The sequence below is a fragment of the Phasianus colchicus genome, chromosome 4 (genome assembly GCF_987193195.1).
Source record: "Phasianus colchicus chromosome 4, bPhaCol1.hap1.1, whole genome shotgun sequence".
In the NCBI taxonomy this organism is placed as follows: Eukaryota; Metazoa; Chordata; class Aves; order Galliformes; family Phasianidae; genus Phasianus; species Phasianus colchicus.
This window is the reverse complement of record NC_143439.1, coordinates 28299945-28323226: the sequence shown is the minus strand read 5'-3', so window position 1 is coordinate 28323226 and position 23282 is coordinate 28299945. Positions and strand designations below refer to the sequence as shown.

General features: G+C 43.2%; 1 protein-coding gene across 11 annotated transcripts in view; it reads right to left on the bottom strand.

Moving 5' to 3' along the window:
* Positions 1–23282, bottom strand: part of WDFY3 (WD repeat and FYVE domain containing 3) — a 141099-nt gene that overhangs the window by 109875 nt on the left and 7942 nt on the right. For 10 of the 11 annotated variants that reach the window (XM_090139035.1, XM_090139033.1, XM_090139032.1 and 7 more), the window contains exon 2: positions 1167–1261. The gene's annotated coding sequence lies outside the window, so the exon portion shown is untranslated. Of the gene's footprint in view, positions 1–1166; positions 1262–10119; positions 10609–23282 lie in introns of those variants that run through there. The other variant, XM_090139034.1, reaches the window with a different exon arrangement.

The following is a 23282-nucleotide window of genomic DNA, read 5'->3' as shown; positions in this document are numbered from 1 at the left end:
GATATATGAGAAAGACAATTCATTATTTACAGAAGGTAAAGCTTCCTTACTGTGAATCTGAATAGCAGTATTTACTTATCCTATTTCAACATTGAGATGTTTAAGCTCATCTAAATTTTTTTTTTAAATACTGGGAGAAATGATACACAAGAAATACTGCATTGAGAAGGAATACAGCTGTTTGCTGAGTGGAAGGACAGCCACTGATTGGGATTATACCCCATACAAATATTTTGACTGGAGTTGTTTGTTTTGTCTTATGACCACCAACAGAAAGTAGTACACCTCAAACTTTCACTGCCAACAGATTGTCCAGAACAAAGGCACTCCCTATTGTACCACCTGAAAACATCTGCGCCATCTTCTTCCAGCCAGCACCACACATGACTTGGATTCAGCTCTAAGGCTGATACTCTCCTTTATGTCATAATCAAACTAGTCCAGGATTTGCAGTAACAGCCAGAGCCACCTGTTCATACCTGCTTACTCAAAGCACGCAGAAATCAATGAACATTGCACAGCCAAAGTCTACATCACCCTGCACCCCCTGCATCACCCCACACTGTCATGGTGCTGATACCCACAGGCCATCAGCAGGAAGCATTTGGAAGCCAAATCCAACAATGCACTGGGGCTCTATAAGCAGTGCTCCACAAAGGTTTGATCAGAAGAACAAACCGAGCCCACCCAGGCCATACTTTCCTGTGCCAGCTCCATTCACAGAAACTGCACAGAGCAGCAGAGATGATGATGGATGCCGCACACTCACAAAACACCTGAACTCCATTTGCAGAGGTGAAAGCAACCTTTAGGGGTGCAAGATTTGCAGTGGGCCAGGTCAGCACATATTACATTCTTGCACCAGCACTGGGAATTCACTGTGTAAGGACGGCGTGCTCTCCTCTCCTGCTCTTCCTGTCAGCTCCTCCCAATTACACGCATGTATTTTGCAGATGCATTTCCATTTACCTTTACACAAATACATAAAAACTTAAGTTTGATTTGAGTAAAGCAATTTTAAATTGATAGCATTCCAATGGTGCCCATGCTAACCCTGTTTCTAAGACAGCAAACCAAGTGCCTCACACAGGACGTGGGGAGAGGCGTGGCAGTTACAAACCAAAAGGTTGTTTCTGCAGATGCTCTCTGGTACTCACAGCACTGACCTCTATAGCATTCCTGGGATCGGGGCCAACAGCCTCAGGAAAACAGAGCCCATTCCTTTCTGAGGTTCGTCTTCAAGAGCAATGCTGTCCATTCACTGGGGAAGGGAAGAAAAGAACAGAGGTTAGAACACAAACGTGCCAATAATAGCAGAGCTTTGCTATGCTGCAAAGAGCCGTTGCTCCTAGGATATCTGTGAGAGCAATGATTTCAGCTCTGATTCCCAACCTGCCATGTTCAGCACCATCAGTGTAGGTGCCTATGCCATGGTACAGCCATACTCCACATCAACAAGGAAAACCTTGTAGCAACACAAATATACACTTAGTAAATTTTATTTTGTACAGTAAAAATAACAAAGATTTTAGGAGAAAAAAAAAAAACCAGAAGTGAAAAGCGGCAGCATATGATCACTGTGCCTTCAGAAGGCTTTGCCAGAGAGGTAGCATTCACACAACTCTTGGCTCAAAAGGATGTGATGCATAATAACTATACAGTGTTTTGATTGAACCTCACTGCAAGCACTGAAAATAGAAATCAACTTGTTGGCAGGTTCATGAGCTCAGCAGTAACAGCCACACCTTTGTATATCATGAACAAGTTCTTTGGTTAGGAACTATTTTTTTTTAATTTTTATTTTTAAATACAGTCAATGGAAATCTTACGTATGGGCAGCAAATAAGAACAAATTGCATTTAGGCCAGGCTTAATTAGCACTGCCTATATTGCCAAAGCTTAACTGACCAGCTGTTGCACTGCAAGCATCCAAACACTGTGAGCTTGCTTGAGCAGAAATCAGAGTGCAGCATCAGCAGTTCCTCCAGCTTCCATCAAAAAATAAAACAACAAATCGTCGTGTTAGGAAGTGAAACCACATAGACAGCTTCTGACCCCCCTTCCGCAGGCATTACTTAGTGTGAAATAAAAAATAGTTAGAAATCCTGTGGGAGCACTGATTAGGGTCTGCACACACCAAACTGCCTGTTCTATGAACACTTTCCACAGCATGCATGGAGCACCTTGTCTCCGTAAGTCTCGATCCCTTACACTGCCCTACTTCTGTATTAGAAGTGCATCAGGGCCACACTGACCTAAGAAATACTTGGTCACAGAATGGGACAGCTCTGATCCACAGTCTCAAAACCAAAAGGCACAGGGGACAGGAGGGGCTGTGTGAACACATCTCACAGGAGCTGAACAGCTCTCTCAGTGCCAAAAATAAACCACTCCCACTTTAATTATGTCAACTAATCTTTAGCATCGGTCAAACTCAAATTCTCTCTTGTCATCAGCAGAATCACCAACAGTCGCTGCAAAGCCAATGGCACGCCCTGTTTATTCCACAACAACAAGCAGACAAAAGGAAGAAGGCAGCTCAGAAAAATCTGAATTTTGAGTATGCCAGAAGTTTGACATCATCAGAAGTGTAACTAAATCAAGCAACACTACAGCTCAGTTTTCAGCATCCTGACCACAACAGCAATGCTCTGTGAGCAGCCAGCAAAGCTCAGGCTCTATCGGCTTCTCCATTTTCCTCCTCCAGGGAAGCAAGGTGGCAGACCCACACATATCCGAGCACACAGAGAGCAGGGACAGACAGCAGCACTGTTTTCCCAGCATGCCAGACATGGACAAAAACAGTGCCACACATCCTGAGAATGCAGAACCACTTCCGACCAGTCTTCACGGCATTGCCTGGCCTGGCCTGCTTCCTTGGTTCCTCCCATGTCTCCTCTGTAAAGGATCAACACCTCAGGGAAATGCAATGGTACAGCAAGTGCAGAAAACAAAACCCTTCCTCTTCATTGTTGAGGCAAAGATCTGTGTTCTCCCAACAATCCAGACTCACATTCATCCATCTTAAAGGATCATTTGGGCACACAGCAAACAGCCCTATCCATCTACTCCTGTTCCTTGCAGGCACAACAAAGTTCTCCTGGTCTAACAGCAGGTACCTAAGGGATTCTGCAGCCATTCTACATATGGACCTTCCGTGGCAGCCTCAGCCACTGACAGAGTGCCAAGCAGAGAAGCAAGGCAATGCTGAATAGGGCTGCACTGATCCAGGTATACAAGGAGCAGAGACGTGGCACTTCACTTACTGCTGACAGCTCTCTCCTTGGGAACCTCAGATGGCCCATAGAGCTCTGACACCCAATACTGAAGAGGAGCACACAAAGACTCAAACTGGCCATTCAACAATAGAAGCCTTCTCATAATCATTTTGGAAACATGTAAGTAGGAATTATGTCCTGAAAAAGGAAATGACATGCAACACTATTACAGGATATCACCAAGTTTCCGCCTGCTGAGCACAACACTACCTCAGTGATCCCTCACCCACCAGAGCACATCCTCACCTATGCATGCACATGCAGGGCATGGCTCAGCAGGTGCCAGCACCATGGAGAATCCAACATCGTATCTCCTGACTTTATTTTCATGGCCCACCACTGACACTGGTGAGCAGTGAGCACATCTACTGTTTTCCAGAAACCAGGAGTCGTTCAGGAAAAAAAAGTTTCAGTGTCTGAAACACCTCTGCTCCCATGCAAGCCCTGCACAAAGCTCCTGCTGCGCTGTAGTGTGACCTTTGAGTTCAAGGAGTGACAACGTATCATTTCCAATCACCTTCCCAAAGCATAGAATCGGGGTGGTCAGCTTCAACAGGACTGATAAAACCCTAACTGACACTTTGCAGTAATTTTCGGAAGAGTTCAGGTTGACAGGCACTCCTTGAAGAGCTTACTTACATTTTTTGAATAATTATGAACAGTTATTCCTTCTCCCATCAAAAATGTTTTTCCAGCAGATGAATACAATTTTTCTTCTGGTGTTATTTAAATCACACAATGCATTGGTCAGTACATATTAAATTCAAAGCACTTTTTGTTACTTTAAAAACAAACAAAAAAAAAAACCAAAGGCCAATTGAACTTTGACTACAGCATTTCCAAACATTTTTCTTTAGAACTGGTAGCGATAAGTATAAATTCACATCCAACGATGCAGAAGTGATTTCTGGCTTGGATAGTGCCTATGAGCTGTCACTACTTCTTCCTCCCTGTCCATTTCAGTACTTTGCTTGTTTTGACACAGAACATTGGCAGCGCTGCAGTGACCTCCCAAGCACAGATTTCCATTCTGTCCCTAATTTTACGTATTTCCCTACTTGCTAGACACTCACTTATGAAACTCCAAAAACCAACACAACTTGCTGCTTCCCTCACCAGACACCCCACAAAGAATGCTGGATCTCAAATCACTCTGTTCTTAGGAAGAAGCAAACAGAGCAAGAACTGCCATAAAATCCACTCATTTTCCCCCCTCTCGCTTCTGAAATCCATAAAAGAAGCACAAGCACTATCCAGTTCAGCTATATCGCCCTCACTTCACCACTCAGCAGACAAAGGATGTTTACCAAGTTGTGACATACTGTATTGGTGCCATCACCATATAAAAATGAGAGCCCTAAAAAAGCATCACGTATTTTGTTACATACCACAGGTGTTCAACAGAAACCTATTCAGACCTCAGCAGCCTTTTCACTATGCACTGGCACGTTCTGCCGAGTTACAAAAAGCCATATGCGTGTTATGCCAGAGAAATGTCTTACTACAGAAAACCAAAACGTGTCAGTGCAAGAAGAGAAAAGCACTGATCATAGAATCTCCAAAGTTGGAAAAGACCTCCAAGATCACCCAGTCCAATCATCCACCTATCACCAAGATTCCCCACTAAACCACATCCCTCAGTACAACATCTGAACGTTTCCTAAACACCTCCAGGGTCGGTGACTCCACCACCTCCCTGGGCAGCCCATTCTTCACCCAACCACTCTCTAGAGAAGAAGCATTTCCTAACATCCAACCTGAATCTCCCCTGGTGCTACTTGAGGCCATTCCCTCTCGTCCTGATACTGAAGCCTGAGCTGCTGGAAATTAAATACAGCATTCGAGTGCTGGTAGCCTATGTAATTGAGATTAAAATACTGCTTCTAACTGAAAACAAAGGCACTGCAGCATTACATGCAATGCAGGTCCAATTTCTGCCTGTTCCAGCAGTGACACACACCTAGAACACGTTCCAGACCATGGGCAGTACAAGGGACATGAATGTAGAGCACACTACTTGGACAGGCCAGGCTCAGGAGGTCAGGACCACACCTTGCCAGTAGGAGCCAGTGTCTGAATTCTCATGAATTGCATTCCAGTCATGCTGCCAAACAGGCTCCATTGACCTCATGAACTGGGAAGATGAAGGAGGAAAATGCATCCCTGCACACATTTCACCTTCTCATAGACAGAGCCTAGAAGTTTACAGCAGAAAACACCAAAAATGACACAGAGGAGCATACTGGCATTTATCATCATAGTCTCTTAAACGTTTCTTACCAAATATTACTTCATCCATCTTCTTAACTTAGACAGAACATGGCACTCCATAACTCAGTGTTGACCCTCTTCCCAAGAGCTGTAGTAATGAAGCTCAGAAAGCAGGGAATATGAGAAGAATTGTACCAGATAGGGCAGGGAACATCCCACACACCCCACAGCCAACCACCACCACTGCCTGAAACACAATGTTACCAGCATAGAGGAGGGGATCTTGCATGCTGTGATCTCAATCACAGACATCTCTGCCATATGACTGTGTGACAAAGCATGATTTGAGGCACAACATTCTGCTCTGATGCACAATTCCATGCTCTCTCCAAGCTCCAAACATATACGTAAGCACTGATAAGCACTGTAACCATGTTAAGCCTCTGCTTTTCACACACAGTGACAGATATACTGCCTGATGCCAGTTATAACTGAACTAAAGATAATGCAAATGCCTCAGCTGGTATTCCCTACAATTAACAGTATTTGGGGAAGGGGGGTAGGGAGGTGGGAAGCAAACTATTCCAAATCCAGCAGCAAATCTCAAAACACTTCCAAATTCAACTGCAGAAGGAAGGATGACAACAAAAGAGGGTCATAATGACCAAGTATTACAGCCAGCTTCCCAGATACAACTGCTAAGAATTGCTCCCTGTCACTGAACTCACTCATGAGTGACCAAAAAAAACCAAACACAAAACAGCCAAGCCCTCCTCAAACAATGCTGCATTCTCCAGATAGGCCCCTCATCTTCCTATGCCTTTCAAGCAATTCTCATGTATTCCAGAAAAATCCCAATCTTGCACAGGTTTTACTTCAGCCTGACTCATCTCAACACTGTAAAGCATGGAGAAGATAAATGCAAGGTGTTGATGAGGTAAAACAGAAGAAGCCCCAACCTTACAGAGCTGCATACATGTTTCCTCCAGAAGCAGCCCATATGCAGAGGCAGAACAACACAGAATCTCCACACTTTAGCAGAGTAGGCTTCACGAGCAATGATAGTTAAACACCATCAACTCAGACTTTTAAAAAGGAACATGGAAGTCAAGGAAACAAAGCAGGTCTTATTCAGTTTAGGCAAGTTCTATGGGACAGCCTAGGTCTTGCCTCAGTGCTGATGCAGTCATTGAAAGAGTCACAAAGATGTAATGCAACCCCTGATCTCTATGCCACTGGAAGGAAGAAGAAATGCTCCATCAGTTGAGCATTTACATTAAGCCAAGGCCAAAATTACACTGGAAAAAGGAATAAGAAAATTTTAGCGTTCACTCAATGTTATTTTGCTCTTTAATTACTTCCTAATTAAATTTGCAAGCTTTGATAACATCTACACTTCTATAAGCTGATGCTCCAAATGGAAATAAATGCTAATTCCCTCTCAAAATGAACCATCAAAAACTTGTACATTTAAATAAATTAGGAAAATTCATTTCAAGTTGTCTTCAGAATATTCTCACGTACTGCATTCAATCCCTAACTTACAAAACTCCCTGCCAAGGAGACATTAATCCACTATCACTCGGGCTGCCTTCTGCTCTTATGAGCAAAAAATGTGCTTCTTGAACAGAGAAATCAGAATCTGTCAGGATTAAGAAATTCACCTCAAGATGCTCTCTATATAGATACATTAAACTGACTTGCACATCACTTGCAGCACTGAACTTAAATTAATTACAGTGCTTGAAAGCAAGCATTAAGCTTTTAAGTAGAGGTTTTCAAATTCAGTAATTAGGTCTTATTACAGCACTGACTCCTATCATGGAAATGCTGGCTACTCTTTGTATTTAAGTACAGAACAACACAGGTTGGAAGGCATCCATTGAAGGTGAAATGCTCCAACCTTGTTTTGGCACAGGGTCAGCTCAGATCAGGTTGCTTGGAGCCACACTGAACTCCAAGCATCTCCAAGGATGGAAATCTCTGAGAAACAGGCTCTGGTGCTTGGCTGCTATCACAGTGTAGCTGGAAATTTTTGTTGTAGGTGTTATTTACCTCGTCAAGTGCCTCTCATCCCTGTGCAAGAGATGCACCTAAGAGACCAGACAGGCAAGCTTTCTACAGTGGTCATCCCAACTGAAATCAAGGTTGGCACTGATGTACATACCTGAAGTTGATCAAATACCAACAGAGAAGACATAAATTAAATCAATCAAATATACATTCTAACAACAACTCTGTTACTTAAAGAACCTTTAATTTTGTGTTTGAAAGAATAATAAAAAAAAATCTTCCTGAATAAACATAACATTTTGCTTCATCAAATCAGAATCCAGTAAAACAGAGAGGGATTCTGTTCATTTCAGAGAGTTAATGCTTTGCTAATCCTTTAGCTCTCCACAGAAATAAATACATATATAAAACCTTTGGATACAGAGGCAAGCCCTGATTACCTAAATTTCTAAGACCTGGGAGGTCAGCTGTCTCCCTGAGGACAGAAGCTCTGGCAGCTTCAATGATATTTTGAAGAGTTGCAAAACAGTTTTAGGTGCTATTTTACGTCTTGGGGTCACAGCAGGATGCTATTTCTTTGTTTCAGTAAGAAGTGTTCAAGTTGTTCCAAATAAATATAAAGTAAGTAAAGATTTTTCCCTCTTAATTAGAGTCAACGTGCCAGTTTGCTCAATACAGCCCAACTCAGTGGTGCTGTATTACATAATGCAATCGATATATCAGTACACTACCCCAGCTGCTAATTTGAAGCTCATATTAGTTGTTATTTACCCTTTAATTAATCACAAAAATATAATCTCCTAACAGGGACTGAGGGCTGACCTATATTAAAAAGCCACAGGCTATCGGCAGAACAAAGATGAAGCCAGGCTCTTCACAACAACCAGTGCACAGTGGGAAAATGAGACAGTAGGCATAACCTGAAACAACAGAGGCTACAACTGCTTGTAAAGGAGTAACGTTCTCCCTGAGGACAATCACGCAAGGAATTAGTGCTGAGGAAGGAGCAGTATGGATGAAGGGCCAGCCAGGCCACACGCAGCTCCCATCAGTGCTCCTGCTCTGGGCTCAGCACACTGCTCACACCACTACTGGGCTGCACAGCTCTCATCCATGTGTTCTCTGGGGCTGGGAATGAATTGCTTGCAGGACAGCTTTGATTTCATGAGCTCACTACTTCTGGTCTGAACAACAGCCTTCCTGGTCAGCAACCTTAGGCTTTAAGGGCATGTCTTGCAAGAGATGGCTTCCCCTCTAAATAAAATGTCGCTGTTCAGGGAAGGCTGTACCTCTTTTTGCTGTGTACTGTTCAGTGCTGTTCACTATTCAGAGTGGAAATGGCAGCAACTGAGCAAGTTGAGGGTGACGGTATACACAGATCCTAAAAATAAAGCCTCGCTTCTTTGTTTCATCATAAAGTACATCAGAAATCTTCAATGGTGCAGCGACAAGAGGCTTCAGTTTCCCAGCACCCACCTACAAAATAAACAGCACTAAATGTCCCAGTAACCTTCTGGGCCTGCAGTGCAAAATCAGAGAGGAGCACTTAAAGTGAAAGACCGCTGTCCCATTGGGAGATCTCAAATCTGAAAAGAGGAATTCCACAGCCCATGCTGCTCAGCAGTGGCACTCAGACTGAGGAAATTTATTTCTCCTCTAACGAAAGAGAACAAAAAGGACCACACATCCAGCTCTAAAATAAATACAAGAAGGATATGCACGCAGTCGCTCCAAAAGTTATGCACAGCACTTCTGCTGGTGTGCTCCTTCCTCATTTTTCTCAAAGTAGTGCTCTGCAGTTTTAACTCAGCAGCCCAAGCTTCTGAGAAAGGCTTCATTTTGCAACAGGAACAGTTCAAAGGAATGATCAGATGATGGGCTTTCATTTGCTCAAGCACTGTAACTAAATTTTAACTTTGTGCTTCTCTAAAAGAGCCTTCACACAGCAGACCTCATGCTGTTAAATTCACATTCAAAATTCAACCCAACTTTCCTCCATGTCTCCCCTGACAACTCCTCTGTTCATCATTTCATTCACTGCTTTCTCCTCTCCTCTGAGATAGCAGATGAGAGAGGTTTCTGGCCAAAGCCATCTCACTAGGCACATTTCTGACCATAATTAGTGTGGATCACAGTCAGATCAGAAAATAACACCCATTTTTATTCTCTACTTCACTATGTAGCTTCATACATTGCCTAGAAGTCCTAAAAAGCACAGAAGAGAAGCATGCAGTTCACATTTAGTTCCCAAAGTTCCATTTCTGTCAAAGCACGTATCCTGCACCAAGGAAACCCATTCTGCTGAGAGTTCAGACATGCACTGTGTAAAGAACATGAGTGAATGAGAACCTTGCCTCAAAGCACAAGGCCACAACAAAGATCCAGCGGGAAGTAAGCTTCAGACCCAAATCATTACAGAATGGGCAAATTTTGACAGACATGGGAAAAAAAAAATAACAAGATGGAATGATCTAAACCAAGGAAACATCATTTTCCAATGCGGAGTTGTGATCTCTCTTCACACATGCAGTAACCTCACTACTACAGTGGTCCATGTGCTCAGTCACAAAGAGAAACGTTAAGAGAGAAACACCAACAGATCAAAATTTTAACTTACTTTCCACGTCATCCAGTTCTCCCTGTTAGCACAGGCACAGGATCACACCTTAATCAGCAATTATTTCCAAGAGTTTGTAGTTAGTGGGTTTGCGAATGTGCAAATTCCAAGTGTGGATCTGCAGCTGTGCTGTGCTTACTGTGAGAAGGCATGAGGGATCCTCTTTGCCTTTTTTTTTTTTCCTTTTCTTCTATTTTTTTTGTTTCCATTTGCTGATGGAAGGCGGGGAGGGTGACTCACAGGGAGGAGGATGCAGCAGCTGACCCATGGTACAGCCTGAACCCTCCTTCCCCTCGGCGTGCTCTTACTCAACTTCCTCAAGATGTATTTTGAAGGATCTGTTCCTCCTTTATGACAGCCTCATCACTGCTCTTCTACAATTTCATTCTCTACTACTACTCCTCTGAAACATAACAATACAAAAGCCCTACAAGTCCACTAAATTGAATCCAAGTTGGTCACAGTCATTTCTCCTATTGTAAAGTTAAAACTCATAAATAATAATTTTTAAAATTCATAGTAATGGCTGACGTGATTTTTGGCAAAACCAAAGCAATAAAAAAAATATATCACAGAATCACAGAATCACAGAATCGTAGGGGTTGGAAGGGACCTCCAGAGATCATCGAGTCCAACCCCCCTGCCAAAGCAGGATCCCTACACCAGGTCGCACAGGTAGGCGTCCAGGCGGGTCTTGAATATCTCCAGAGAAGGAGACTCCACAACCTCCCTGGGCAGCCTGTTCCAGTGCTCCGTCACCTCACCGTAAAGAAGTTCTTGCGCACATTGGTGCGGAACTTCCTATGCTCCAGCTTCTGGCCATTTCCCCTTGTCCTGTCTCTGCACACTGCTGAAAAGAGTCTGGCCTCGCCACTTTGCCCCCCACACCTTAGATATTTATAGACCTGGATCAGGTCCCCTCTCAGTCTTCTCTTCTCAAGGCTAAACAGACCCAGCTCACTTAGCCTTTCCTCATAGGGGAGATGCTCCAGGCCCTTCACCATCTTTGTGGCTCTCCGCTGGACTCTTTCCAAGAGATCCCTGTCTTTTTTGTACTGGGGAGCCCAGAACTGGACACAGTACTCCAGATGAGGCCTTACCAGGGCAGAGTAGAGGGGGAGGATCACCTCCCTCGACCTGCTGGCCACGCTCCTTTTAATGCACCCCAGAATGCCATTGGCCTTTTTGGCCACAAGGGCACACTGCTGGCTCATGGCCAACCTGTCGTCCACCAGGACACCCAGGTCCCTCTCCACAGAGCTCCTCTCCAGCAGGTCATCCCCCAACCTGTACCGGTGCATGGAATTATTCCTCCCTAGGTGCAAGACTCTACACTTGCTTTTGTTAAACTTCATCTGGTTCCTTACTGCCCATATCTGCCCATATACTGCCTTTATATCCATAAAGGGGGAAAAAAGGACCTAATATCTAACATCTCATTATAATTCTACTGCCTAAGAAATAACTGAACATGAAAAAAAAGATAAAAGCTGTCAAGATATAAATCCTGCCTGTTAAAGCTATTTAAACTCTTGCTTATTTGTGTTCTGATATGTTTTTCAGGGGAAAGAAAGTACAACAGAAACAGAATGTCAGTGCACAAATGCCAACCGCAGGAGCACTGGGTTAGGTTGGATGGATTACTGCCATTCAGGCACAGGCTCATCATGGTGCGATGCCTGCAGCTTCCAACAGATGCTGTACAGAAATGGCACACTTGGCCTGCTGCCCGCGCCATTAAAATTAGCGTTAATAAAGCCAACCATGGGCAGTGCTATTTTGAAGGAATTGCTCTGAAAAGCACCATCACAACTCTTTCAGTTCATGATACGGAAACAAACTGCCAACACCACAAATTAACAGAATAGCCACATTTGCAAGATGAGATAGATTTCATCAGAACTCAAGAAACACCACAGAAGTAATAGAGCTTGTATGTAGGAAGAAGTTTTTCACTCAGAGGGTGGTGAGGCACTGGAACAGGTTGCCCAAGGAGGTTGTGGATGCCCCACCTCTGGAAGCATTCAAGGCCAGGCTGAATGTGGCTCTGGGCAGCCTGGTCTGCTGGTTGGTAACCCTGCACATAGCAGGAGGTTGAAACTAGATGATCTTTGGTTTTGTTCCTGATCAAATATGAAACAGAAAGCAGTTTTAAACAGCGTGAACAAATACCACTCTGATAGAAATTATTTTCATGTCTACTTAACGGTAACAGGTTAGATTTAATGTTAATACAGGGTAGATTTACAGAGTGAAGGTGCAATGGATAGGAGTTTGAAGTAGTTTTTAAGAAGATGGTCATTTTATGGATTTATGGATATGTTTTTTGTAAGTTTTCCAGCAGCAATCCACAGAGGAGAATTCACAGCTCAGTCTGTGATGCTGCCAAGAGCTGTACTGACCATAAAGTATCCTGCTCCTCGTATCCAGCACCACGCTCACAGCTCCACAAGCTAACCCCTATCTGTAACTTGAAACTCATGTAGAAATGTCCTTTTCCATTGTCTGTGACAAAAAATAAAACCTCCAGTAACCAACTCAAGAGTGCACTGAGTCAAGAAGGAGATGTAGACAACAGCAGCTTGGAAAAGAAACCACCAGATTTAAAGAAAGAAAAAAACCAACCACTCTCTAAAGCAGCCAAGAAACCACTTCCTCCTAAATTGCTTAATTTCTAGCTCAACTGCTGACTACTTTGGAACCTACTAAAGAAAAAGAGCCTTTCAAGTTATTATTCTTTATTAGATCCCAATTAATGTGCCACCACGACCAAAGAGTTGTACTCCCGAAGTTATGTATATTTTGCTTTACTTATCAAAACTGCTAGAAAGTGATTAAAACTTTCTTGGGGGGGTATTACCTCCTATCACCAAACAAGCCAACCCCAAGGACCACATGTCAAGACAGGCATCGGGAGGCAAAACAGAATCTCTTAAGAACATCCTGATTCAAATAATCATCTTCTCTCTTGCAGTGAACAAGGCAGAGAGAGACTCCTAGCAAGATGCTTAACTTCAGGTTCTTAAGGAATAGCCATTAGTATGGATTTTGGTGAAGCTCTGAGGCAAGATCCTCAACTAAGCAGATTTTGAGATAAAAATGGATTTGACACACATCTCAAAACCAAACTCATGCGTGCCAGCTTCCACTGCACTGTGCTTCAGGCATTTGTTTTGGCGAGCTGGAAGTACCGTGCAAAGACATTTGACACAAATATGCTCTGTTCAGGGTGCCAACACATTATCCAAAGTGCTTTGTGGCAGGTCTGTAGGTGCTAGCTAGTCAGTTAGAAATTGATTTCCAAATTCCTTCCGTTGCTGCATTAATTAAATAAATAAAAAACAACTGCACTTATAGTGCCAGAACTGTGGGGCCGAGGTCTGAGCTTCAATGGTCTTCAGCAGCTACAGAAGCAATGCATTAGTGACAAGTGTGATCACCAGAAATTGATTGAATATGCACAGCAGAGTGAGGTTAGAAACCAGAAATGAATGTTCCTCCCATGAAAAAATCTGGGGAGTAGAGGTATGAACAGAAGAGACTGGAATACACGTCACACATTCACTCTTTCAGCTACAAAAGAGAACACCTTCTGCATATACAGTATAAAGCAGACTGAAGCACGCTTCCACAAAAGCAACTCCAACAAAACCAGCTCACACCAAGGGGACAGTTTGCTATGATAGACAGCACTTGCACAGACCTCTACCCAAACTTTCAGCCGCCAGTGCAGACACTAAGCAAGAAAATGCATCTTTTGCATTGCTTCTTTAGCATAACGCTTACTGACTCAATACAGATTTTAAACGTTTGATGCCCAAATTGCTTCCTGGCATTGGACATTAATTGCTAGAGCCTATTTATGACTGATACAGATCACATTTGGTATGGAAACCCAAGATATTCAGTAACCAACATGCTATCACAGATCAACCACCTCTTCTCATCTATTGGGACCACACAGAGTATGCTCAGTTTATCTGTAAGCAAAAACCTGCAAGACAGGTTCCCAAGGGCTCCTGTCCCACCGTCCTGTGCCACACACATATCTGAAAGCCTAAACAGATCAGAATGACCCACCTGGGGTCACTGAAACTACACACAACCTCAGAGATAGCATGACACCTGAAAATGAAGTGCAAATAAGGCAAGATTTATAGTAGTTTTACAAAGCACTCATTGTATTATTGTATGTGATTATTCTATTGCCATTATTACTGCAGCGCGATCACTCGGCTGGAAAAGATTTACAACTGACTCATTTTATACATGGGAGAGCTGTATGTTATTTAGGGATCCAAAGTGCGTGTGCACATGGAGGGGAGTAGTGGGAAGAAGAGTAGAAAGAAACGTATCCCAGGCCCATCCTCTGAAGGATGAAAAAACACCAGATATTTACTTTATTCTAATATCGTGAGAACAGGAAATCATAACTTTTGACCTTAGCTTAGGCAAAGGCCATTTGTAGCAAAATTTCATTCGGATCTAAGCAAATGTCTGGCTTTGTTTTTTGTTTTCTTTCTAATGACATCTATAAAGTACAAAGCAATTCTCATGAAAAACTAACCTTTCTCTATCCATTTTGCATTTTAAATGATACACAAGGGCAGCTTTATTTTGCAGCACACTGAACTGAAGAAAAAAAACAAATGGGACACTGACAGACACTGGGGAGAGTAGGAAACAACAGCATGAGAAAGAAAATAAGTATGCAAGAGAAACAGGCTGGAGGGGTTGGGGGTAAGAGGGAGAAGATGATTTTAAAAACACCAAGCAGCAAGCAGCAGCTGGTGCCCAGGGACTGGGAAGGACTTGGGCTCCACAACAACAGCGACAGTTGCATAATCACTGCTGCCTGAGAGCTTATACAATGTCCGCCCCTATCCTCATCGCGAAACAAATTAGCAACAAAAAACATCCTTTCAGCCCACAGTGCAAGTAAGTGAACTGCCACATGTTAAACGCTACTATAGACAAGAGCCTCTAGTTCCAAATGCTACTTTTTAGCTTTCTTGAACACAAAACATTAATTCCTACCTTACTCCTCACTAAAAAACGTCTTATTTTCCCTAAAAACATGTCCTGTTACCACTGCCAAGCCACAAGAATTTACCACCTGGCCTCTCCAGCCCTGCTCTTAAATGACACATCCGTGCTGCAGGAAGCTGCACGAAAGGCCAAGCTGCAGGAATCAAGAGCTCTGCTGTCACCGCAGAACTTCATGAATTCGGAGGCTTCTGGAACACTGGAGACCAAGAAACCTCAAGTACTAACGCCTGTAGTTGGATATTTTGCAGATACCTACTGCAGAAGACACAATATATTTCTAACAGAAACAGAGATGAAAGAACCACAGAAGATCTTCACATTGCTTAAGATGGGCAGAGGAGCTTTTCCCCACATGGCTGTGCATTGCACATACCTGTGTGCTGTGCTATGGCACAAAGAAGGAAAGGGAGGTTTGACTCAAGTGTAACAGACCACTGCATGCTGATTAAAGAGCAGTTGACTTGCAGCTTGCCAGCACTGAATCAATACAGATAACTCTAACCTAATTACAGTCCTCTCATTCAGGTCTTGAACACAAGAACAGAAGCTTTACCTCCTCTTGCAAAGATCTGCATTTCTCCAATTGCCTCTCCTCTGCTCTAGTCTCGTCCCTTTGGTTCTTCCAACCTCTGGGTCAGGAGGTTTACATCTTCCCACTGTGATTTGGGCTCACGGCCCAACGCTGCTGCATTGCAGAGTCAGCAAAGACATGATGCAGCAATATTCTTGAATTTCTTTGGATATGAAAATAGATGTCATTGCTGCCAGACATTGAAAGCCATCCAGAGACCCCAAGGCACTTCAGAAAAAAAATGAAAACCCACAGCAGTGACGCCAAGATGGTTGTCCTGGCTATTTTAAGTCCTGTTAGTGCTCTGAATATTGCAGAATTCTCTGACGGTGCAAGTACAGCTCAACCATTTGCTTGCCTGCTCATTGCTACAACCCCAAGAAGCAGCCTTTGCTCAGCAAGGACAACTACCAGCAGCGGTGGCAGGAATCTGTGGTTCCCCTTGGGGTGGAAATACCATGATCTGTGTTCCAGTGGTAGCACAGATGAAGTAGGGAAGAAAGCGAGACGCTTAACGTGTTGCCCATAAGCCACTTTGGACTGATGGCTTCTGAATAAATAAACAGATGAAAACAGACCCATCTCTAGCAAAGGGAAACAGAGAAGTTTCTAGCCCCAGTGCCTCTGTACACACAAGATATTCAGAGATGGGAAACTATATGAAGGCCTGCTCTTCTCCACTCAATTCTTGAATTCCAAAGGGGCCTCAGGCAAATGACACAGATGTTACTTGAGTTCACCTTACAAGAGGAGACATGAACACAGTACAACTGACATGAAAGAAAAAAGGACTGCTGAAATACTCACTGCACTGAGACCATGCTGAGAACACCCCAATTCCAGCCACACCATCTCCACCTCCCCACAACATCCACCTCGTCATTTCAGCAAGTGCAAATGGAAGCTAACCACAGTCTCTTTAAACATACAGCTGCCTCCTACAAGTCATGCCTGTAAATCTTCCTCTCCTGCAGCTCCAAACACGTGTCAACTTAAAATTGTTCACTTGAGGTGAGTCACTGTGCTGTACTATGACAGTATGTTTGGCTCAACTGCCCTCATTTTGCTTCAGCTCAGTGCTCAGGGAAGGGCTCCCTTCCCTCTCCTGCCAGCCCACACACTGCTCACAGCAGAAAGGGCTCCTTCCCAGCCACAGGAGTTCTCTGCGATGCACTCACACCTCATGCCTGACTTTCTGCAGGAACCCAAAACATGAACTGAAAAAGATGGTCACTGCCCCTTCCAGGAGGTGGCTTAGCAGCTCCTTCTGAAACCCAACAGCTTGCAAGTTGAAGTCAAGCATGACTACCAAAATAATTCCATTTCTTTAAATTCTGATCCCAGAACATCCCTACCTGCATGCAACAGACATTACAGCAAAAGCATACCACCTCTCTGCCACAAGAGTCTATTGCGATCACTACAGCTGTGTCTTGGCTAGCTACAACTTCAGAGGCAGTGGCCACGTCAATGGCAATTCATCAGCAACCACCACAACCATCTGCAGTTCATTTAAAACTTTGCTTTCCTTGGTATAATGGATTGCTGCAGAGAGCAATAATCCAACCCTTAAAATTCCTTATTGTGAACATGCTACAAAGCAGCACAGTTTTATACCTAATGTCTCAGCTCAGAATTAAATAAGCCACTTAACTTCCCTAATGCTTCCGCAGCAACTCAGACTCTTGGTTAAAAACCTGCTAGCACTGCCTGCCCCTTGCACCAAATGATTAGCAGTCCCCTCGCTCCTTCCACAGCTCTGGTAAACAATGATAACATTTCTCACTTTCAAGGACTCCCGCTTCATTCATTCAAAGAGAAAAGCAACTCCAGCCCACACCTATCACAGCAGGACACTATCCCTAGTAAGCCAGGTGCAGCCGTGCTCCAGGACTCCATCATTCCAAAGCTGGTACTTTTTTACACAAATTTACAATTACAAGTGTGTAAACTTAGTTACAGGACAGATACCAGAACATTAAAGAACAAGCAAGTCAGAAATCTCAGCGCTAAGCTTCCGATGCTGCTATGTTACCCACTTCCTAACCCACAGGAAAGTGGTTTACATAAAAAGATGCAACGTGCTGATAAGTGTACACATCTGAAAGATCATCAGCTTTAAAGACTCACTATTTAGATGTCAAGGGTTGCTCTGTAGCCGATGTTTTCCAATTAAACAGCTCTCTGGAAGTATGATCATGAAACCAGAGTCTAAGCTAATGAGAATCAAGGATGTTTGGAAAGTAATTATTTCTTTTCAAGGCTGTACGGGCATCCTAAATATCTCTTCCAATTACAGTCAGCCAAGTGTTCCACGTCAGAAGAGTCTGTGTCCCAATAAATCTTCCCAGCTAAATTAAAAATACCTCTTTCTGCAAAAGGAGATGGAAAGAAAGGAGCAGATGAGAAGAAGAAACTGAAAAAGCAGATAAATTGTGAGCAAAGTAATTATAAATGATGCAGAAAGAAAACAGAGATGGCAAGCTTGGCATCCAGAAAGATAAGTGAAGATCCATCCAACAGACAAGAAGGAGAAGTCAGGCTACACATCTGCAGACACAAAGCTCCTAAAAAACAATTCTCTTAATTCACTAGAAGCTCAAACACACACGTTCATTCAATCCTGACTATTTCTGCTTTATAATCCTAAAATTCACTTTAGGAATACCACCCTGTCAAACAAACAAAGAAAAAAAAAAAAAGCAGCAATAGCACAGGTCAGTAATAGTAGTAACAAAAATTGTTGGCTTTCCCCCTTAAACTGATGGGCTTTTGTCAGCAGCATGCTGTAGGAAATCCCAACTTGCTGTGTTGATCTAACAAGAACACAAATATGAGCATGCTATTACCTAAACACAACAAGTTTCAACTACTGCTTCTCTGCACAGCAAAATAAATAAACATAAAACTTTCATTCTCATCTCATCCTATATCTGGATGATTTAGGGAAGTAACACACATAAATAAAACAAAGTCTTCTGCATCCTGTATAAAATGGAACTTCCTTAAACTTAGCAATTGCCAGTCCTGTGGACCAAGGGAAATGAATGGCTCCAGATTCTCCAATTCTGCCACTGCTGCACTGATGACAACTCACCTGCCCTTGTATACCCAGAAATAAAAGTAACGGCAAAAGAGTTCAGACTTAGAAAAAATATATATATGTGATTTGGAATGGGATAGCCAATGCTTTCCCAGAGTTAAATGAGCTCAAATCATCTGAAACAATTCAGAAAACAAACAAACAACATCTAATTGCTTGCTGTATTTTCCCTTTGATATCTAGGGATAATGAGTAAGATTTCCACATTTAAACGTTAAAATAAAAGGTGAAGGGCAGGAGGGGAAGAAAATGGCCTCAGTCCATCATCCCTGTGCTGGAGCTCCTTGCCTGCTCCACAGCATTTCTAGGAGGGCACTGAAGGAATTCTCCATAGCAATCTTCTTCCATTTTGGTGTTAGTTCAGAGTAGGTGTTTTAAGACCAATAGACTGTATCACAAATGGATCTCTTGAAAATCCACTGAAGTTTTAAAAAAAGTTTTCTTTGAAGGCCAGATAATTGAGATTATGATCAAAAGAACAGCATAAAAGACAAATGAGCACTCTGGCAAAGCTGCATCCAAGCACACAAATGCACTCTCTCCTTTGCTTGCTTTCTCTGTCATAAGCAAAGCTGTCTGCAAGAGCAGAACAGCAGACCAAAACAAAACAAAACAAAAAAAGAAGGCAAAATAATACATTTGTTTCATTTAAAATGCTCCCAGGAGCACATGGAAGATGCAAGGAGCTGGCACTGCAAGAGAAACACCAACTGTGGAGCAGAGACGGAATTCCCTTACTAGTGGCAAGCTGGCAGAACCCTTCACCCTGCCTGTCCAGACACATCCACATACCACATGGAAGCAGCTGAAAAACTTCTAATCATGTTGCTGTAAGTAGGGCGTATGTTCAGACAGCACCACCTCCTCCTCTACGAGAGAGAAAGTAATTACTCAACAGTGCGGCCAGATGTGCCCAAGAGGGGCTGCGGACAAGGGACGGGTCATCAGTGACCTCTGAGATGAAGGAAATTGGAGTGGGAATAACAGCTCTGGATGGCAGAAGACCAAACGTCATCAAAGGCAGAAAGCAAATATTCCTTTCCCAAATTCCAAGACATTTTCCTCTGATGAAAGAGGAGGGCCCAAAAGCTCAGTGCAAGCCCAAGCAAGCCAGCTACTGCTTTTTCCTGACTGAAAGACAGAGAGAGAAAGTGAATTTCATGGAACCGCAGCACCACTTTCCTCAGCTTGCAAGTCTGCCAGCACAGGATCTGCAGAGGGTCAGAAGGGAATCAGCCTCCCAAAAGCCTCTTCAGCACACACTGCTTCTCTCCATCACACTATTCCTCACTGACAATACAGCCAGCAGAGCAGAAACCAAAAAGAAACTCAAGACCAAGCTGTAGGTATCTATGACATTACTGTTCAGACAAACTATGGTAATTCAGATTTTACAGACTCCTTTCTAAAAAGATATTTCTATTTACTATCTCATCCATTTCATTAAATTGTTTGGCTCGAGATGAACACAGTCTTCTAGCACAGGTACAGCCACTGCCTACCCAAGCAAGCGCATCCTGCTCAGCATCATTGCACTGGTATCATCAGCTCAGCAACCTTCCTTTAATCACATTAAAGGCACACCAGGTCAATAAGCCAATACAAACAATAACCAACAGAAGCCAGCCATTCATGCGTTCCACTAGCCTATCTGGGTGAACACACAAGATAGATAACAACATCTGGCTGCTAACAGAGCAAGCTCTTTGGATCTCTTCAGGAATGGGGCACCTTCTAACATCATCCATTTCCATACAGCCAAATGCATGGGAAGAAGGTGGTCAGGCTGCAAAGAGCACAGACCCCAGCAGTCAAAGGGGGAGGCCCAAAGCAGACAAGAAACGTTATTCCACATACAACACTGACATTCTTGCAAGATGTAAAGCTGGAGAAGGCACTTTTAATATAAACAATGACTATCAACCACTTTAATGAGTGGTCTTGGTTTCTTTTTGTTGTTGTTTTTTTTGTTTTGCTTTTAACACTGAGAGGTAAGTTTATTACTGAAGGTCAAGAGAAAGTTCAAAAGTAACTGGGTTGCCTTCTCTGTATGCAAACGGCTATTGATACAACACAGGACTCTGGAATGAGCAGGCAATGGTATCACATCATGCCCAGGAAGGGAAGCAAACCCTCTTTCACCCCATCAGTCAGACTCAGGAGAGTGACAATGAGCCAATGGGACAGACCACCAATCTGTTACAATCATCCAAGATCCATTCAAGTGCCAGATCCTTCATATGCAGTTCTTTTCAGCAAGAAAGGGACACTGCAGAGAGTGACAAGATGTCGAATTTGCAGATGCATTTCTGAAACTTAGATGCTTTTGGTCCTTTGGTTCACCCCCCTCCCTTTTCCACACCTTTTATTGAAAAGGCTGTAACTTACACCGAGCTACTTATTCTTCAAGATGTACACCAAACACTTGAAGATACAGACTGAGACCTTGCACAACAAATAGCAGAAAGTAAGAGTAAACTACCAAGAGGAACACGTTTGGAGATGGCATTGCATTTTCAGCACAAGCCTCCAGCCCACGGTGCAGTTGTAGCCATCTTCTTCCCAGCCCTGTTCAAAATACAGTTATGTTCTTGGAATCCCATCACAGCAACACTCATTATTAAGCAGGATAGAAGAGAGTGAGAAGCTCACTGATGTCAAAATACTTAAGCACAGAAATAAGAAAAGGAAGGGAAGAGGAGACAGGCAGGATATCCCTGAAGAAGAAAGAAACGGCATTAAGGCAGTGCACAAAATCACATACAGATGTATCTTGTTTCTGACTGTCAGTTCATAAATAGCAGAGTGAGACAGTGTAAATGGAAATTAAGAAAGATAAATCAGAAGAAACATATGTAGGAAAACTCACTGCCACTCTTGCAGAGTTTGCCATAATTAAGGAAAAGCATTATTCTTCCAGTGGATGCAACAAACACTGCCATACCTCCGATCAACAGCTTTAAAAACACGACTATAAATCCTCACGCGCTGGGGAGACGGGTTGCTTAGGCAGCAGCCTTCCCTACGGACAAGTGATTGCATGCATGGGCCACAAAAGCTCTTCTTCCTCCACCCTTCAAACCTCTCGCTGGTGGCCGCCGTCAGAGCGCTGGTAGCCAACACCGTATTATTTTCTCAATGCACAAAGCCTGGAAACGAGTACTTCTGAGCACTAAAGCAAGCGAATGCCATTCTTCTCTCTGGACACAGTTCAGTGCGTGTAAGCTTTATTCTAACAGCTGATGAGAGAGTTGGAGGGGAACAGTACACTTACTTTTTAACCCAGCACTCGGTGCAATAGCCAACTGACGGACTTCAAAAGAATAAAGTCTACAACGTGTTTGCCAGACTGCTTTTCTGCTCAGCTCCTACAAAAATACTTCATTGTCATTACCAAAGAAACTGGGGGGAGGGAAAGGGGAGAGGAAAGAGATTTATTTTGCTAGCTTTACTTTTTATTGCCGGATTTTACTTGTTAACTGGCAAACCGGCCACAGCCATGTAAATAGCCACTAACACAAGAGCGAAAGGAAAAAAGGACAAGAACTCTTGGCAAAACGCTTTTAGAAGGTTCTTCAAGGTATCTGCAGACAAATCCCTTTTGTCCAGCATATGTAAATGATAGCAATACTTGCAGTATTGAGAAAATAACAGAAAGAATTAAGGTCTTTATCTAGCCTCTATTTTCCATTCATGTGCACAAAGCTATTTGTCTACAGAAATTGCTGAAGTATTTCCATACATTAACATGAAAACATCACTGTGCACATACCATGCTTTTTATTGTCCCTTCTGAACTACCAAAACTATCCATAAATCCTGAGCATTACAGTTCTTCTACAAACCCGGATTATTGAGAGACTTTTTAAAATCCAGACATTACTGAATACCTTGCAAAGCCAACGTTCTTGGTTCTATTTTTCAAGTTAATACCCAACTTCCAGTCAAGTTGCAGTATTTCCAACAGAGCTCCTTTCCTCTTCGCCCCTTACTCATTAACTACGGGCTCATCCCCTCGAACACACGCCACAAGCAAAGTCAAAGGGTCAGAGGACATATACTGTTTATAGCTAATTTGCTTAAGTTCACAAAAGCAACCGACCATCCCCTAGACAAAGGCAGGAGCTCTTCAAATGTGCTGACTTTCAGGGAGCTTCTATTAGTCCCTGCTGGGAAGGCACAGAGGCAGCCCAGAGCCGCTGATTCCCAACACACAAAGGAGAGCTTTGGATCAGGTACTGGCCCCACTGTGACACACAGCTGCGTTACAATATCCACTATTTCCATCATCCATCACATAACAAAGCATCTCACTGTCTTCATTATCGTTACCGTGGAGCTACTGGGAAGTGAACCAAAACCAAAATGTATTCCAGTGGACGATGACTCTGAAGTGCCTGAGGTGTAGGAACTTCCCCCACCTTCCCACCCCAAAGCAGA